Raw genomic sequence first — 6,242 nt, forward strand, 5'->3', positions numbered from 1 at the left:
ATACTCCATCACGGGGAGGCACTGCGAAATGCATATTATCGACATCAGGCAGGCACTGAAGGCGCTGCGCATTTCGCAGAGGCTACGAGGTACATTGAGCGGTACCTGGAGGAAGAGAATAGAATTGAGGAGGCCCAACAGCGTGCCTCCGCTATTTTCCGGGCTCGACGTACCCGGAACAGGGAAAGGCTCCACGCCAATCTCCGTCGGTATAGAGCTAGGTAATTATTTTTCAGTTTATTTCTGATAACATCGTTTATTATAGCATGCTGTTTTTCCGATTATATATGCTACATATCTGATAACTTTTCTTTCTAGCCGATATCTACATGGAACGGAATATATTCTAATTCTTATATTTTGTTTTTCAGAATGCGTAACCGAAATGACGATATAGCCAATCGGCAGCGCCAACTGGTGCCTCCTGTTTCTCCTTCTATTTCTTCTACTGTTTCTCCTGTTTTGTCAGAGCAGGAAGAAGATGTGGTTGAAGAAGAGGAGGATGGACGCTATACGCCCCCTCTCCCACCCCCAGCAGAAGAGGACTGGGAGCCGACCCCCCCACCATCGATCACTGTTAAACGTCATCCTCTTCTGCATTAAACTGTTGATGACACAGGTACCGTTTTTATTTTCACACCTTTCAAGCTGTCTGCTTCAAAAGAAAGATGTATTTATGTTTACGATTCTCACTGTGTGAAGGTGATAATAGTATTTGACCAGCGATTTGCATTGTTCTAGGTAGAACATTAAAACTAAATATTTGTCTCTTACCTTTTCAATTTTCTTCACTCTCGCAACAGATGTGCCAGTCTCGGTTATGATCTCCGGTCGGTAGGCTTCGATCAACAGTTCTGCGGTACGTACTCAATTTTTCTTTTTTATATAGTACTGTCTCCGTGACGTATTTTCGAATTATATTCGGCGCGCATTGTTTTGCGCAGAGCATCCAACGCCCACGTGCCTCTCCTATCTTCTTCCTGCCCTGGTACGCTATGCACAGTCACCCCCTCCGTGAAACCTACTTTTTTTACTCTATTTATTTTCTTTACATCTAGACGCTCTCTCTCCTTTTTCTCTTTTTGCCGTTTCTCCATCACTCAAATTCATCAACGGCCGCCCGAGAAAAACATCTCCTCCCCAGAATGACTCATCAATCTATAACATGTTCGGGCATGTTTCAGACCACACCCAATTCCTAGAATTTCAAACTCATCAACGGTCGCCCGAGAAAAACACCTCCTCCCAACAATGACTCATGAACGCCATCTCTCTTCAAACAACGGAAACACCCAAATTCCGAGAATTTCTGACTCATCAACGCCATCTGTTTTCAGACCCCGAAAACACGTACTCCAATTCCGAGAAAACCAACCGTCACCGCGTCGCCTACTTTTCCTCCTCCCCACCCCAGACTTTCTGACTCATCAACGCCATCTGTTTTCAGACACCGGAAACTACCGACCAACCGTCACTGGAAAAACCCGTGACTCATCAACGCCATCTGTTTTCAGACCCCGAAAACACGTACTCCAATTCCGAGAAAACCAACCGTCACCGCGTACTTTTCCTCCTCCCCACCCCAGACTTTCTGACTCATCAACGCCATCTGTTTTCAGACGCCGGAAACTCCCGCGGGAAAAACCCGAATTCCTTCACCAATCAAAACAATCCTTACAAAATAAGCCCCGCCCATTTATGACGTCACAACCAATCAAAATCATCCTTACAAAATAAGCCCCGCCCCTTTTATGACGTCATCCAAAAAAAAAAAAAAAAAAACCGCTGCGTCATCAATTGATCTTTGATCGATCTTTTCCAATCAATTGATTTATCGGACTCAACGGGGGTACATAACTACTCTCGCCCCTTACGGCGCTCGCTACGGCGGGTCCTCCTCTGGGGACGCCACCACTGTACCATCCGATACAGCGTCTGGGAACCCGGGGGATCCATCCCCAAGTGGCGGGAGGGATCTGGAGGGAAGCAGGGTGGAAGACGGAGTTACCCCACGTCCCCTCTGACCTGGAAGTCTCCCATTGGCCAGGATCTCTTCCTCGGTGTTGGATTTCCCCCCAGAGGGAACTGAGGGTTTCTAAAAGGGGGCCAGGCGGTCCTCAAGGGATTTAGGGTGGGGGTGGGATGGGTGAGCGATTGATTCACCAAAACATCTAAGGCTGAGGAACTTATCCGGAAGTGGAACTCCAGTTCGCGGCGTCATGGCAAAAGGGAAAACAATTTATTAACAGAAGCTAAAGGGCAGGAATCTGCGTCAAATTATGCAACCATGAAGGCTCCCAGATGAAGGAATGCAGCAAGTTAAAGTAAGTTTCGTTACGTTTTGTAGTAGACTATAAATTATGTATTGTATACATAACAGAAAGTAGTAGTTCGAATATAAAACAGAAGTAGTCTTGTTGATATTAATGTTGGTTGAGTGTTCTACACAGACAAGTATTTATTTGTGCTTACATTTCCCACTAAAGTTTGCGCTTTTTCCCCGCCAAACTCACTCGTCTCATCAAACCGCAGGTGCAGCTGCGTACAAGTCATTACATTTTTTATTTACGGTCTAGCTACTTTTAAGCTGATATTTTGTCCATGAATTTAAAAGAAACTAAAAAAGGCAACGCTCTGTAATTTTTGGATGATAAGGTGGAATATAAAGGGAGATCTGTCAGATGCTTCTGTCTCGAAGATTGGGATGTAGATATGACGTTGTTTAATAGCTCATATATGAAAATGAGTGAAGTCATCAGGAAAATTTATGAACTCAAATTCTTCACTTTGTTTGGTAAACTTTCTCAGGACCATTTCCTATATTAAAAATATTAGAAGAACAATTGTGTAAAGAACGGTGTTAGAAATACGTGATCATGTTATTCAGAAGAATGCTTTCTTCGTCCACCCAGAAAACATGTTTCAGAAGGGTGTTGCAATCCAAGAACCAATCTTCAAAAGCTGAAACTGTGATTAAGATATCCTCTCAATGGTTGTATGGTTCCAAAGGGTGTGTCTAAGCATGTACATAAAAAAAAATACACAATACGAGGACGGACTAAAAAGCTTTTAAGTATGACAGAGAATGAATAGCTAATCAAACCAAATGATATTTATGATAATGTACCTACATGTCACATGTTAATATTTCTAACGTTCTTGTAAATTTTTGTTTGGTTCAGGGTCTTGAAGTGAAGATGGTTCAGTGATTGCTTGAAATGGACAAATTAGAGTAACGTGCGGTGATCAAATGACTTCATCTCAAAGGAATGTCACCATCAGAAATCCACCAAGATATGCTCAGTACTTTAAACTTCATATACCACAGTCAAACGCTGGTACAAGAATTCAAGACATGCATGGAAACAGTTGAAGTGGAACGGATGTCCAAGAGACCAGCAAATTCCACCATCAAAGAGAACATTGACTTTGTCCTGGACATGATAATCAAGATCGCTGATTGTCAACTCGTCAAGCAGTAGACAGATTGGGCATCTCACAGAAGAGAGTCGATTTCATTTTGAAGAAAGAGCTTGGCTTCTCAAAGGTTTCTGCTCGATGGGTCCCACGTCTTCTGACTCCTGAGCAGAAGCACCCTCGGCACAAGATGTCAGGGACAATTTGGAACTGTTTGAAGCAGATATGGACAAGTTTCTTGCTCGATTCATTGTGATGGATGAGTGCTGGTTCATCACCATCAGTCGGAAAAGAAATAACAATCGAAGCAATGGAAGCATGCACCATCTTTCACACCGAAGAAGGTCAAGTTCACGCCGTCAACCGGGAAGTTGACGACACCAGTTTCTTGGAGATTCTCGAGGTGTTGTGCGCGTGATAATGTTCGCATGAGCACGTGAACACTCATGTATATGTTTTAAATTACGTACATATTAAATGCACACACACACACACACATATATTTAATTGAAAAAAATACTTTTTTGATGTTCGAATATATACACACAATTTACTCGGAGTTGACGTCTTTCAAGGCTGATAACTTTTTTAGATAGTTGGTAACACTGACTCCTGTGTTGCACGGTTGCGATGAACACAATTGCTGTGTTGTGTGTTGTGAACTGGCAGCTAACGGGCTGTTGGCCACTATACCGCGGAAGTGTTCACTGGTCTGTGCGAACATATGGTGCTGGGAGCCCGGATTCAAGCGGCAATACTTCTTGCATTCGGCACCAGAGTGCAGCATATACAAGGCATGCCTAGGGGGACTCGAGACGGTCTGAACTACATAGTTGCAAACTTTAGTGTGAAGTCGCTAAACCTGGCGGATTTTAAATTCCAGTGGGCGCTAAAGTTCACGGAATAGTGACGAGCGACTTTTCTTTAGAAACTAGTCTGCAGGAGTTACATATCTTTGAAGATTTATATGATTTGCGCATGTGCGGCTAAGGGCCATTCAGACTGTGCAACTTTTTTTTTAGTAATCGACGTTTTTAATGAAAAAAAAAAAGAACTACTCTCACCGAATTAAATTGCAAAGGAAAGTGCCGACTACATTTAAATCAATTGAATGCGCATTTTTCTGGTAACTATACTCAGAATAGTATGGAGTCCTAGGCCTAAATAGCTGTTACCGTAAAAAAAATTAATTGATGTTAGTAAATTATTTTTACTATTCTCTACGTTATTGGAATATGCTTATTGTGTGAAGAACAAAATATAACTTTCAGAATACTAGAGATGCATTTTTGCTACACATAATATTTTCTTCTTTGAAGTTAGAAAGTTAAAATGAAATATGCATAAATTCTCATTTGAAATTAAGTATTTTTTTCATGTACATATAAACGCACAAACATTGAAATTTAATTTATTGGTTGGAATAAACCTGATGTAAGTTGTTCTTTACAGCACTTTTTAAAAATATATTTTGCATTTTTCACCAGCAAATTTGATTCAGCAACTTTTAGCGCATGTTGAAGATTTAGCAACTTCTCCGTTTCAGTTGTTGGCAACACTGTTGCTGTGGGAGACCTGCAAGGGACACGTTATTTTTGGAAAGGTCAAGTTCCCTTCCTTTTGCGGGGCAATAAAAAAGCCTATGATCTTTGGCGGCAACCGGCAAAACGCGGTTAGAGTGGTGTCGACTGTTGGAGAGCGCGATATCTATTGGCAAGCGGTTGGGTGACCTTATGTGCATTGGCTTTCAGACGTGCGTGCGTGTGTGTGTGTGTGTGTTCTGCCGTGTGTGTGTGTGTAGTGTAGTGTTGTGTTTTGTACACTATGAATACTGTTAGGAGTTTGAAAGAAACTCCATTTTCGCGAATGAGCGAAGCAGAACGAACTGAAGTAAAAAGGATGGGCCCTCACCACCCGGACCTCTACATTGTACAAGAGGTAGAATACAAGTAAAATTCACCACAGTGGTTGCAACAGAAATTACTAAAGGAACTGTATCCTCTATAAAGGTAAGTGCCAGCATAATGTAGAATTTAGTTTCTCTTGATATCATTATTAAGTGCATTGTGCGTCGGTGTGTGGCGTTCAATTACTCGACCCACAGTGAGAATTTTATTTTTTTCTGTGTAATATCTAGAGCTCAATTATAGGCTTCGGCCGGTTATCCTTCAGGAGGGAGTTCATGTGCAAATGTATAATTGAAAGTGCATATTTAGAGTGTGTTCTTTGGCCACTTATTCGGACAAATCAGTAAGTAGTCTTGTTCGTAATAGATACATTTAAAAAATATTTTAATATATCTAAAAGAGAATTGTTATTCTTTTTTCATCGGACAGTTCTTGTAATTGAACAATTCACTCGAAGCATGGATGGGCAAAGGACACATTCTGGGCGTTTGTTACCATTTGCACATAGCTATACAAAAAGACTGCCTCTGGAACGATTAGTTTCGTGCAATGCATAAGATCAAGGATGGTAAATATGTTTGATTGATTTTTTTGGTGTTTTAAGTCCAATTTATGCTCAGTAAGACTAATCGGGACTGGACCTACAGTTTTAAGTGGGATTCGAATAACTAAGTTCCTCCACGGGTATCGAACCGAGGACCCCTCGATTAGAAGGCAACGATGGGTAAATATGTTAATAATAAGAGTGTGCCGCGGCATCCTGAGGGGCGCAGGGGCGCTGCGAAATGTTCCAATATTTTCACTGAATTGTTAGTCAATGCTATGGATGTTTCAAATATGTGCTTATTTAGTACATTTTTACATATGAAATGTTTCTGAATTTGAAATACGTGTTTAATTTTTAACTTAAGGCATGCA

The sequence above is a fragment of the Lepisma saccharinum genome, unplaced genomic scaffold, assembly GCF_977018435.1.
Source record: "Lepisma saccharinum unplaced genomic scaffold, izLepSacc3.1 HAP1_SCAFFOLD_729, whole genome shotgun sequence".
Lineage (NCBI taxonomy): Eukaryota > Metazoa > Arthropoda > Insecta > Zygentoma > Lepismatidae > Lepisma > Lepisma saccharinum.